Here is a 14,200-nt window from a genome sequence, read left to right as displayed (position 1 = left end):
TTTTTGAATTGTAATTCATACCCTTCCTCCCAATTTTTATGCCCATTTGAATCTTGGTCAAATCCTAAGTTTGACCAAGATTTGAACAAGTTTAAAACATGAAAATGAAAAGGTAAGCCTGAATCCTTCTTAGTCACTCTAAAATGAGAAGCTTTTGGGAGTTTTTTGAAATTTCCATGTTTGAAACCCAAAACCACTTCTCTTCATGCTTGACTTCATAAGACAGAGTTAATTTAGGGTTAGGGGGTAGATACATGATTTGTCTAGTTTGTTGTTTAGACCTTGTTTATATATCAACTTGAATGCTTACTATATGACATAATAATACTATGTGCTTTGGTTTTCATTTTTTTGATTTTTTCTGAATTTTTATGCCCATTTGATCTTGGTCAAATCCTAGGCTTATCCAATATTTAAACAAGTTTAAAACATGAAAATGAAAAGGTAAGCCTGTATCCTTCTTAATTACTCACTCCAAAATGAAGCTTTTGGGAAGGTTTTTGAAATTTCCATGTTTGAAATCCAAAACGACTTCTCTTCGTGCTTAACTTCATAAGACAAAGTTTAGGGCTAGGGGTAGAAACATGATTTTTCTGGTTTGAATATGTCTAGACCTTGTTTATCAACTTGAGTGCTTACTATATGACATAAGAAGGCTATATGCTTTGGTTTTTCATTTTTTTTGAAATTTTATGCCCATTTTTGAATCTTGATCAAATCCTATGTACGGTTTGACCAAGATTGAACAATTTTAAAACATGAAAATAAAAGGTAAGCCCGACCTGGATCCTTTAGTCACTCTAAAATGAAGCTTTTGGGGGGTTCTTGAAATTTCCAAGTTTGAAACCCAAAACCACTTCTCTTCATGCTTGACTACATAAGACATACAAAGTTTAGGGTTAGGGGTAGATACATGATTTTTCTTGTTTGAATATATCTAGACCTTGTTTATATCAACTTTAATGCTAACTATATGACATAAGAAAACTATGTGCTTTGGTTTTTAATTTTTCTGATTTTTTATTTTGATGCACATTTGAATCTTTGTCAAATCCTAGGTTTGACCAAGATTTAAACAAGTATAAAACATGAAAATGAAATGGGGAAGCCTGTATCCTTCTTAGTCACTCTAAAATGAAGCTTTTGGGAGGTTTTTGAAATTTCCATGTTTGAAACCTAAAACCAATTCTCTTCATGTTGTTGACTTCATAAGATAAAGTTTAGGGGTTAGGGGTATAGATACATGATTTGTCTTGTTTGAATATGTGTCTAGACCTTGTTTATCAACTTTAATGCTTACTATATGACATAAGAACACTATGTGCTTTAATTTGGTTTTTAATCCTTTTAGTCACTCTATAATGAATCTTTTAGGGGGGTTGTTGAAAATGTAAGCATGTATCCTTCTTAGTACGTCACACCACAATGAAGCTTTTGGGAGGGTTTTTTAAATGTCCATGTTTGAAACCCAAAACGACTTCTCTTCGTGCTTGACTTCATAATTAAGACAAAGTTTAGGGTTAGGGGTAGATACATGATTTTTCTGGTTTGAATATGTCTAGACTTTGTTTATCAACTTGAGTGCTTACTATATGGCATATATAAGAAGCTAGGCTATGTGCTTTGGTTTTTCAATTTTTTTTTGAATTTTTATGCCCATTTGAATCTTGGTCAAATCCTAGGTTTGACAAAGATTTAAACAAGTTTAAAACATGAAAATGAAAAGGTAAGCATGGATCCTTATTAGTCACTCTAAAATAAATCTTTTGGGAGGTTCTTGAAATTTCCATGTTTGAAACCCAAAACCACTTCTCTTCATGATTGACTTCATAAGACAGAGTTTAGGGTTTTAGGGGTAGATATATACATGATTTTTCTGGTTTGAATATATATGTCTAGACCTGGTTTATCAACTTGAATGCTTACTATACATATGACATAAGAATGCTATGTGCTTTGGTTTTTCATTCTCTTTTGATTTTTTTTCTAAATTTTTAGGCCCCCATTTGAATCTTGGTCAAATCTTTGGTTTGACAAGGATTTAAACAAGTTTAAAACATGAAAATAAAAAGGGAAGTCTGTATCCTTCCTAGTCACTCTAAAATGGAAGCTTTTGGGATGTTCTTGAAATTTCCATGTTTGAAACCGAAAATGACTTCCCTTCATGCTAGACTTCATAAGATCGACAGGGGGTAGATACATGATTTGTCTCGTTTGGATATATCTAGACCTTGTTTATCAACTTGAATGCTTACGATATGACATAAGAAGACAATGTGATTTGGTTTTTCATTTTTCTGATTTTTTTGAATATTGTGCCCACCCATTTGTATCTTCATGAAATCCTAGGTTTGACCAAGATAATTTAAACAAGTTTAAAACATGAAAATGAAAAGGGAAGCATGTAACCTTCTCAGTCACTTTAAAATGAAATTTTTGGGAGGTTTTTGAAATTTCCATGTTTGAAACCCAAAACCACTTCTCTTCATGCTTGACTTCATAAGACAAAGTTTAGGGTTAGGGGGTATAGATACATGATTTGTATGGTTTGAATATGATGTACTTTGGTTTTTCATTTTTCTGATTTTTTTAATTTTCTGCGCATTTGAATCATATCTTGGTCAAATCCTAGGTTTGACCAAGATTTAGACAAGTTTAACACGTGAAAACGAATAAGTAAGCCTGGATCCTTCTTAGTCGTCACTCTAAAATGAAGCTTTTGGGAGGTTCTTGAAATTTCCATGTTTGAAACCCAAAACCACTTCTCTTCATGATTGACTGAGTTCAATTTGGGTTTTAGGGGTAGATATATACATGATTTTTCTGGTTTGAATATATATGTCTATACCTTGTTTATCAACATGAATGCTTACTATACATATGACATAAGAATGCTATGTGCTTTGGTTTTTCATTCTTTTGATTTTTTTCTGAATTTTTAGGGCCATTTGAATCTTGGTCAAATCCTTGGTTTGACCAAGATTTAAACATGTTTAAAACATGAAAATTAAAAGGGAAGTCTATATCCTTCTTATTTACTCTAAAATGAAGCTTTTGGGATGTTCTTGAAATTTCCATGTTTGAAACCCAAAACGACTTCCCTTCATGCTAGACTTCATAAGATCGACAGGGGGTAGATACATGATTTGTCTGGTTTGGATATATCTAGACCTTGTTTATCAACTTGAATGCTTACGATATGACATAAGAAGACAATGTGATTTGGTTTTTCATTTTTCTGATTTTTTTGAATATTGTGCCCAACCATTTGTATCTTCATGAAATCCTAGGTTTGACCAGGATTTAAACAAGTTTAAAACATGAAATGAAAAGATAAGCCTGGATCCTTCTTAGTCACTCTAAAATGAAGCTTTCGGGAGGTTCTTGAAATTTCCATGTTTGAAACCCAAAACCACTTCTCTTCATGATTGACTTCATAAGACAAAGTTTAGGGTTAGGGCGTATAGATACATGATTTGTATGGTTTGAATATATATGTCTAGACCTGGTTTATCAACTTGAATGCTTACTATACATATGACATAAGAATGATATGTGCTTTAGTTTTTCATTCTCTTTTGATTTTTTTCTAAATTTTTAGGCCCCCATTTGAATCTTGGTCAAATCTTTGGTTTGACAATCTATACCTAATAATAAAGAAAATAAGGCTTCTTGTTGGTCCAACACTTTTTTGGACAGATTTACCCTCCCACCAAAATACAAATACAAAAACGTAAAGACAAAAAAAACGGTTCGATATTTTGTTCTAGCTAGGTACGGCTCTAAAATCCTGCCGCACGAGTTGGTTGATGGAGTCCAATCCGGATAGAAGTCCAGCTATAGGTACGGCATCTTCTTTTTCTATATATCTGGCCCGGCGACCGAGAGAAGATCGGTAACTTAGGTCTGAAACAGGCGGTGGTGGCCGGGTCGATCTCGCCAGCGGCCTTCGACAAGGCGGCGACGGGTACCTACACAACGAAGGAAAAGGGAAAGATCAATCAATTAACTCGGTTAAACGCAGGAGCTACTGCCAGGTCCGGGTCAAGCTCGCCAGTGGCCGACGTCAAAGCGGCGGAGGCTGCTGCCACACAGGAGACACTGTCGGCGTCAGGCCCGAGCAACGTCGGAGTTTCCTAGGACAAGCAGCCCAGATAGCTAGAGCGCAGATGGGTATATCGCCGACGACAAGGTCAGGCACAGGTATCCCGGTAGTGGTCCTTCTTCCTCAGCCCCAAGGAGACGGCCGTTGAACTTAAACTTCCGGTAAGCGCGTGGCCAATCTTCAGATAAGATCCATCGCTGACAACAAGGTCGGGGAGCATCGAGCTAGGGTGACTCTGCACGCTGACCGTGTATTGGTTGTTCGTGCTTTGGTGGCCCTTTCCCGAACCTGTCCTTTGGAGTGTGTACGAAGATACCCTCTGTTACTGCTTCACTGTTACCTGGTGTTCTGTGCAATACACCAATAGAAAGCTTAATTACATGGCCCATGAACTAGCACAGCTAGCTTTTGCGCTGACGCGTCTGGAATTTGTAGTTAGCGCCTGTTCCGTCCACTGTCGCTGAACTCTCTTTGAGCAATGCTGTGAACGTTGGTTCTGATTTCTGAGTAATATACGAAGCTTACTCTTTACTAAAAGACATAGACCATGACAATATGACGCACTTGCAACATGTTCAAGGACAATAGTGTTTTTATAAAAAATATTCACAAGTTCAGGGCTGAGCAAGTGAGGAGACAAGAGAGAAGACGTTCTCAGTTTGAGGCAAGGTAAGCCTTGCAAAAGATTGCCAGAGAGAGGAAAGGCTTTCTCAAGAACCAAGAGCACTCATTCACTCAGCACCTGCAACAGCACCAACTCTTGCTCAACCTGAAGATACCTTGGAGGCCTCGATACTATTATGCATGTGCAGCAGCAGCAGGAACTCTTGCTCAACCTGCAGATACCCTGGAGGTTTAGATACTATGTTGCAGCTACTGGATGTAGCATTATATGCGTATGCAAAGTATGGTTAAAAACTAAATGCATGACCATCTGTTCATATTTATCAGCGGATTTTTTTATTTCTCATTTTCACGGTTCAGATTTTTCGGTTGTTACAAAATCACAGATCTAAGTGCTTCATGCTTCAGAAGCTTAATGGTAATAGCTTTATCTCAAAGTAATAATTCTTCACAAGAACCATTTAAAAACAATGCTGAACAATGCTTCATTTTAACGTGTCAATGATATATAATTAATGTTAGTTTCCTCGTGAGTGAAAACAGTATCCTCTAGGTTCACTCCTAACGACTAGAAAACGATCTGAACTAACTAACCAGTCTCACGATAATATGAATAAGCAAGCATATATTTTGTTTCGGTAAATATAAGGACGGAATGTTTCTTTTGGACAATAAAGACCGGTCAATGATACATGAACGCACGTCAAGTTGTTTTATGTAAAAAATGCGTAAATCTTAAAAACACATGTTGATGAATGTAACTCTTAACAAGAAGTCAGCAGCTAGCTGCTAGATGTGTTAGATATTTTTTTTACCAAATATAGCCAGATGACGTTGTTTGTTTGTTTGTAAAGTTATTTATTGAGCAAGTTCACGCTTAATTTGCTCACGAATATTATTTGATTTATTTCAATTTGTAATGTGGAGTTCGATGCTGTTGTGCGATATCTTTGACGCGCATAGGAAGCATATCGCACTCATTGGCACTGACAACGTTTACCCGCTTTATCTGCTCCATGCAACAAATGGTCATCATTTTTATCCCGTTGCAACGCACGGGCATATTTACTAGTAATTTAAACAAGTTTAAAACATGAAAATGAAAAGGGAATTCTGTATCCTTCTTAGTCACTCTAAAATGGAAGCTTTTGGGATGTTCTTGAAATTTCCATGTTTGAAACCGAAAATGACTTCCCTTCATGCTAGACTTCATAAGATCGACAGGGGGTAGATACATGATTTGTCTCGTTTGGATATATCTAGACCTTGTTTATCAACTTGAATGCTTACGATATGACATAAGAAGACAATGTGATTTGGTTTTTCATTTTTCTGATTTTTTTGAATATTGTGCCCACCCATTTGTATCTTCATGAAATCCTAGGTTTGACCAGGATAATTTAAACAAGTTTAAAACATGAAAATGAAAAGGGAAGCATGTAACCTTCTCAGTCACTTTAAAATGAAGTTTTTGGGAGCTTTTTGAAATTTCCATGTTTGAAACCCAAAACCACTTCTCTTCATGCTTGACTTCATAAGACAAAGTTTAGGGTTAGGGGTATAGATACATGATTTGTATGGTTTGAATATGATGTACTTTGGTTTTTCATTTTTTCTGATTTTTTTAATTTTCTGCGCATTTGAATCATATCTTGGTCAAATCATAGGTTTGACCAAGATTTAGACAAATTTAACACGTGAAAACGAATAAGTAAGCCTGGATCCTTCTTAGTCGTCACTCTAAAATGAAGCTTTTGGGAGGTTCTTGAAATTTCCATGTTTGAAACCCAAAACCACTTCTCTTCATGATTGACTGAGTTCAATTTGGGTTTTAGGGGTAGATATATACATGATTTTTCTGGTTTGAATATATATGTCTAGACCTTGTTTATCAACATGAATGCTTACTATACATATGACATAAGAATGCTATGTGCTTTGGTTTTTCATTCTTTTGATTTTTTTCTGAATTTTTAGGGCCATTTGAATCTTGGTCAAATCCTTGGTTTGACCAAGATTTAAACATGTTTAAAACATGAAAATTAAAAGGGAAGTCTATATCCTTCTTATTTACTCTAAAATGAAGCTTTTGGGATGTTCTTGAAATTTCCATGTTTGAAACCCAAAACGACTTCCCTTCATGCTAGACTTCATAAGATCGACAGGGGGTAGATACATGATTTGTCTGGTTTGGATATATCTAGACCTTGTTTATCAACTTGAATGCTTACGATATGACATAAGAAGACAATGTGATTTGGTTTTTCATTTTTCTGATTTTTTTGAATATTGTGCCCACCCATTTGTATCTTCATGAAATCCTAGGTTTGACCAAGATAATTAAAACAAGTTTAAAACATGAAAATGAAAAGGGGAGCATGTATCCTTCTCAGTCACTCTAAAATGAAGTTTTTGGGAGGTTTTTGAAATTTCCATGTTTGAAACCCAAAACCAATTCTCTTCATGCTTGACTTCATAAGACAAAGTTTAGGGTTAGGGGGTATAGATACATGATTTGTATGGTTTGAATATGTCCAAACCTTGTTTATCAACTTGAATATGCTTACTATATGACATAAGAAGAATAATGTCATGTAAATGAGTTAACTTGGATTTCCTACCCTTGAATCCATAGGAAACTTTGTTCTAATGCACTATAATAATCAACCGAGTTTTTACACCAACAGGTCTGTCACTTACGTGTGGTGCCCACGCGTGAGGTCCCACACTTCAGTGAGCACAAGTCACGTGCAATAGGTACGCAAACTCCCAGCCATCTTCTTTGTCAAGAGAAGACGCATCACGGCATCAGGATGCATATTGGAAGCCTGTGGCTCCTTCTGGATCCTTCGGTTGTCCCTCTCACAAAAAAAAACAAATCTCTCTCATTCTCGGCCTCGCTCGCTCGCTCGCTCGCACCTCCTGCTCACTGACAAACCCTGCACAAAAGTCAACATCATCACCCGAAAAAGGGGAGACACCATAATGCTCTCCCTTCGTCTCTCCTTCCGAGTGATCCCTCTTCCTCCGAGTTTCACTCGACGGGCAAACACACATGTGCTGCATAGTAATAATAAAAAGGTAGAAAAATCAACCTACGAATCTATAATTAAATAGGTTAAACTAGGGTTTTGACCAGTACTACAGATCAAGGTTCAAACCTTGTTTATCAACTTGAATATGCTTACTATATGACATATATAAGAAGACTATGTACTTTGGTTTTCATTTTTCTGATTTTTTTTAATTTTTCATAAGATTTGAATCTTGGTCAAATCCTAGGTTTGACCAAGATTTAGACAAGTTTAACACGTGAAAACGAATAAGTAAGCCTGGATCCTTCTTAGTCACTCTAAAATGAACCTTTTGGGATGTTCTTGAAATTTCCATGTTTGAAACCCAAAACGACCTCTCTTCATGCTAGACTTCATAAGATCGACTGAGTTTAGGGTTAGGGGGTAGATACATGATTTGTATGGTTTGAATATGTCCAAACCTTGTTAATTTATCAACTTGAATGCTTACTATATGACATAAGAAGACTATATGCTTTTGTTTTTCATTTTTCTGAATTTTTTTAATTTTATGCCCATATATTTGAATCTTGATCAAATCCTAGGTTTGACAAAGATTTAAACAAGTTTAAATTATGAAAATGAAAAGGTAAGCATGGATCCTTATTAGTCACTCTAAAATAAATCTTTTGGGAGGTTCTTGAAATTTCCATGTTTGAAACCCAAAACCACTTCTCTTCATGATTGACTTCATAAGACAGAGTTTAGGGTTTTAGGGGTAGATATATACATGATTTTTCTGGTTTGAATATGTCTAGACCTTGTTTATCAACTTGAATGCTTACTATACATATGACATAAGAATGCTATGTGCTTTGTTTTTTCATTCTCTTTTGATTTTTTTCTAAATTTTTAGGCCCATTTGAATCTTGGTCAAATCCTTGGTTTGACCAAGATTTTAACAAGTTTAAAACATGAAAATAAAAAAGGAAGTCTGTATCCTTCTTAGTCACTCTAAAATGGAAGCTTTTGGGATGTTCTTGAAATTTCCATGTTTGAAACCGAAAACGACTTCCCTTCATGCTAGACTTCATAAGATCGACAGGGGGTAGATACATGATTTGTCTGGTTTGGATATATCTATACCTTGTTTATCAACTTGAATGCTTACGATATGTCATAAGAAGACAATGTGATTTGGTTTTTCATTTTTCTGATTTTTTTGAATATTGTGCCCACCCATTTGTATCTTCATCAAATCCTAGGTTTTACCAGGATTTAAACAAGTTTAAAACATGAAATGAAAAGATAAGCCTGGATCCTTCTTAGTCACTCTAAAATGAAGCTTTCGGGAGGTTCTTGAAATTTCCATGTTTGAAACCCAAAACCACTTCTCTTCATGATTGACTTCATAAGACAGAGTTTAGGGTTTTAGGGGTAGATATATACATGATTTTTCTGGTTTGAATATATATGTCTAGACCTTGTTTATCAACTTGAATGCTTACTATATATATGGCAAAAGAATGCTATATATGTGCTTTGGTTTTTCATTCTTTTGATTTTTTCTGAATTTTTAGGCCCATTTGAATCTTGGTCAAATCCTAGGTTTGACCATGATTTAAACAAGTTTAAAACATGAAAATGAAAAGGTAAGCATGGATCCTTCTTAGTCACTCTAAAATGAAGCTTTTGGGATGTTCTTGAAATTTCCATGTTTGAAACCCAAAACGACTTCGATCTCTTTATGCTAGATTTCATAAGACTGAGTTTTAGGGGTTAGGGGGTAGATACATGATTTGTCTAGTTTGAATATGTTCATAGTACTCCCTCTATAGGAACTTGGAGAAAGCAACTGTTGTGCCACACAATTTTGTTGTTTTCCTATTTTTCTTTCATGAAGCTTTACGATGTGGTTCGTGTGTGGGGATCAAGCTCGTAATCTCGTCTCAATTACACAACCAACTACTCTGCTCATCCTTGCATGTAATTAGGGTGTCAAGGTGGGATCCCGGTGGGATATCATTTTGTACTATGTAGTTCAAATTTTGATGTCAAAATTTGTACTAGACAAGTCAAATTATACTACAAGTGGGACAAAAGTGGGATCCCACTTGACACCCTTACATGTAATTAACCAATATAGGAATTTGATTCCACGGAACTTTTTTAGTACATAAGTCTCCTCCTTAACTCCTCTAGTCTCTACCAAGCCGGCCGCCTCGCTACTTCCCTAGCTTCCTCCCTACAGCACACCTCGCCCCCGTACGCGAGCTAGGTCCAGCCGGAGATGGGGCACAGCCGCCCCCGCTGGAAGAATGCTCAGAGGAAGTCCGGGCAGGAGGACAAGGGTGACGCCATCCCGGATGAACTTCTCGGGCTGGTGTTCCTGCGCCTCACCTCGCCTCTGGATCTCGTCCGCGCCGCGTTCGCCTGCAGGAGCTGGCGCAAGGTCATCGCGGCGGAGGACTTCCGTGTCCTCTCCGCTCGCCACGGCGCGCCATCCTCCATAGTCGCCGGCCACTACCACATCAGCTTCTCCCATTGTCACTATCGGCCGTCTGGCTTGCTGCCCCACTTCGTTCCCTCTTCCTCGTCATGTTGGGCCGGGGTCGCCGCAAATAATCTCGCGCTCGACTTCCTCCCACGGGCGCCAAACGGCGACTTCAGTTTGGAGCTCGCCGACTCTCGGGGCGGCCTCCTACTCCTTGCGGACTTCGACCACACCGAACACGGAAAGCCTTTCGAGCAGCCTTCACGTCTCGTCGTCTGCGATCCCCTGGCAGGTCAGTACGTGACGGTCCCTCCACCCCCTGCTGTTTCGCACACAACATTCGTAAGCTTGTTCCTGGGCGCCGCCCTCCATGGCGAGGACGCTGCGGCGCGCATCAGTCTGTCAAATTACAGGGTGACGTGCCTGATCTATCATGACGGCATCTGCAAGACCTGCGTGTTCTCGCCTGGCCCTGGTGGCCACGCTTGGACCTCCTCCGGCGCCATCGTGCCTCTCCACGCCACGCACACAGGCCTGTAGGATATCCTCTTTGTGGGGTGCAACGCCCGTTTCTTCCAGTGGTACGTGTTCGGTGTGCTCGGAAACTTCATTCTTGCTCTCGACAGAGAATCCGGCGAGCTCTCACGCTTCGAGAGAGCTCGAGACGAGGACTGGCTTCACACCGTGCCGATTGAGATGCTGGGCGGGCCCTCGCGCGTGCTGAATTGGTACGTGCTAGAGCTTCCGTGGCCACCTACCTTCCGAGCTTGCTTATCCTAGGATTCTGGCTTCTTGGGTTGGATTAGTGTCGGCCATGGTGCTGTCGACACGGTCTGGAGGTTGAAGACGAAGGGCATCTCAAGGATTTTGTTGTAATTTCGTTTTTGTTCAGGTGTTTTGTACTATTTGATGTTTCTCTTAATGCCAGAGGGTTTATTTGCACTAGTCATACTTGACATAGCTGTACGTTTTGAAGATTACATTTAACTTGTTCATCATGATCCGAACTTCTAACATACTCTTAATGCCGGAAGGGTTTATTTGCACTAGTCATACTTGACATAACTTCTAACTTGTTTTGAGTAATACGTAGTATGGTATACTAGAATAGGAGGAGTAACACTTTTCGCATTTGGGCCACACTACCTCCATTTCAAGGAATAAGGCGCACGCGTACTCCAAGACGTATCTTTTGGTCAGATTACCTTGACCATTGAATTGACAAGACAATACACAGAGCATTGGGGCGTGCTCGATGGTGCTAGTTGCGGCTATACAGACATGTGATAGGCATCGCGGAAGCGTCGCAAATAGAAAACAAATCATATTTTTTGGGGGAGGATGTTTTGGCTCCTGGTTGCGTATGCTCCCTTTAGTTTGAACTGCAACATCTATATATTTTGAAATGTAAAAAAATTCCAAACAAAAAATTAATCTTTTCATCTTCACATGCTAAGAGCGCATAAAGTCTTTCCATAAAAAACTAAATTGTCGTTTGGGCTATGTAAAAAAGATAAAATTTATTGCTAAAAATAAAGCTGTTTGTAATACGGAGTACTTGCTTTTGTCTTCTTACATCAACCACAAAAAATATCGGCTTTTCACGAAACTACACGAACACACATAGATTATCGAGAAGTACATGCGGATTTTTTTGTTAGAATTTTTTGAAAATTAAAAATATGTTTTTTTGGGTCGAGGTAGCATATCCGCCCAATAGCCGAATTAAATTTCCGATTTTATTGGACTGACAATTTCATCGGGAAGACATGGATGCGCGCAGACGGCGTGCAAGGCAAGGCATCGATTTGACCGGACGTACTTAGGGCAGGTCAGGCTGCCAGCGTTCTTATTTCGGGCAGGTGAGGTACTAGAACTCAAAGTCCTCCTCAGCGTCTCTCTCTCTCTCTGTCTTTATTGAGTGTACTAGCGAGCGTTCAGGGACTCAAAGTCAGCGAAATGTTTGAGATGCAAAGTAAGAGAATAATTAACATAATAATTGGTTGATTAGAAGATTAAGTGGTGAAATCACAACAGATTGGAGCAGTACATGGTGGAAACCGCAAAATATCCTTCCAAATGGTGTTTTTGTGCAACATACGAAGTATGAGGTGGTGGAACTTGAGGCCAGTGACTTTACTTACTCCAAAATGCAACTTTACGTACATGAGCCATCGGATCAAGATCCAACGGACACAGTTGATCCAGAATTTGTAGTCACATTTTAAGTTGCTCGAAAAAATCGAAAACATTACAGTAAGATATATATCTTTCTTAAGTATTCTGGTAAAGTTTTACTTCATTTGAAAATCAGAAATCCTACACCTACAGAATAATTCTCACGGACCAACCTTACGGACTGCCTCCTCCTTGTGTGATTGGCTGAATCCCTCCCACCTCCCATGATTCTAGGACCTCAATCCCTCCCTTGGCCTCCACGTATGTCCGTAAGGTGAATTCCGTAGAAAATTGTCCGTAGATGTAGCGTTACTCTTTGAAAATTGAGTTTAATTTTAAGTTTAAAATTTGGATCAACCATGTGCGTTGGATCTTGATCGAATGACTCACGTACAAGTCGCCAGTGAAGTCACTGGATCTCGTTCCTTGGTGGAATCTGCAATTCCCTCGCCTATATATACTATACAAGTCGAAGACTACGACCCTCTATCCCTATCTCCTTCACATCCTCTAAATTCATATTCCCATTTAGAATCGTTGGGCATGGAGGTCCCCCCTGGTAGCTTTAGAGCTTTTGTCGACGATGCTAAATTGAGAAGACTGCTCACCTGCGGTTTGTGCTCTCAATCCGCACAACCTCCATTTTGGCGGGTTAGTACTTTCTTCACTAGGTTCATCAAGATGTATTTTAATTTGGGCTAACAGTCGTGTTAATTTCCTTGTATTAAGCAGTGCTGTTCGTGCAAGAAGGTTGCATGCGACAGCTGCGCTAGGAACCTGCCCGGTGGCGCGTGCCCGGGATGCCAGGGCGTCTTCCAAGGTGAAAGTCTTCCAAGGTGAAGAGGATGAGGATTTAAGTAGATTTGCCTCCTTGTTTAAGGTGGATTGCAGCAACGATGGTTGCGACATGAGCGGCGACTTGCTCGAATACTTTCAACATGAGGCGACGTGCCCGCATGCGCCAACGAGACGGTAGGTGGTTGATCTTGCCGGTCTCGATGGAGAAGATGATCGCGCTTTGAGGCTAATCTGAGCTCGGTGGAGAAGGACCGGATGGAGTTTCCTTTTCTAGAACTAGAGTTCTTTTTGTACTTTTGGATGTCTTGTCTGTAGTTTCCTTTGACTTGGAGGGTCCTCCTAGCTTGCAGTCTGTAATCCCACCGTCATCATAATATAAAAGCAGTGTCGCCAGGTCCTTCGGGACATTTCTGTGTTCAAAAAATGTATTTATGTGTGCGATGTTGTATCATCTATTACCATGATTAGTTTGAACGTGTCCATGTCCTAGAACAAAACTTCGGCATGATGTGTCTTTGATTGTGGCAAAGGAACTTTTCCATGATTTATTAGCTAATGGTTTTTTCCTATAAGATTTGCACTACAAGATTCCTATATGAATAGTTCCTATGAATCAAATGACTTGTATAGGAATTTTTCCCATAAGAACCAAATCCAACATAATTCCTATGACAATCATATGAATCAAAGGAGCACGATTCCCATAGGATTCAAGTAGACATGACATCCCAATTCTATGATTTTCCTTTTCCTATACTTTCCATTTCCTATGAACCAAAGGAGGCCTAACTAGTTGGCCATACTGAAACAATTGCCAAATAAATGCCGTGCATCCTATGGCCCCCGTGAGTTTGACCTAAATTTGAAATCATGGTAAAAGGTGCTTAAAATAGGCAAATAAAAGCATGTAGACAATTTTTTTTTGGATGTACTACCTAGGGAAAATACCAAACATGCCATAATGCAAACTGTGTTTTAGAGAGTAGC

The sequence above is a fragment of the Lolium perenne genome, chromosome 3 (genome assembly GCF_019359855.2).
Source record: "Lolium perenne isolate Kyuss_39 chromosome 3, Kyuss_2.0, whole genome shotgun sequence".
NCBI lineage: Eukaryota > Viridiplantae > Streptophyta > Magnoliopsida > Poales > Poaceae > Lolium > Lolium perenne.
This window is presented reverse-complemented; position numbering follows the sequence as displayed.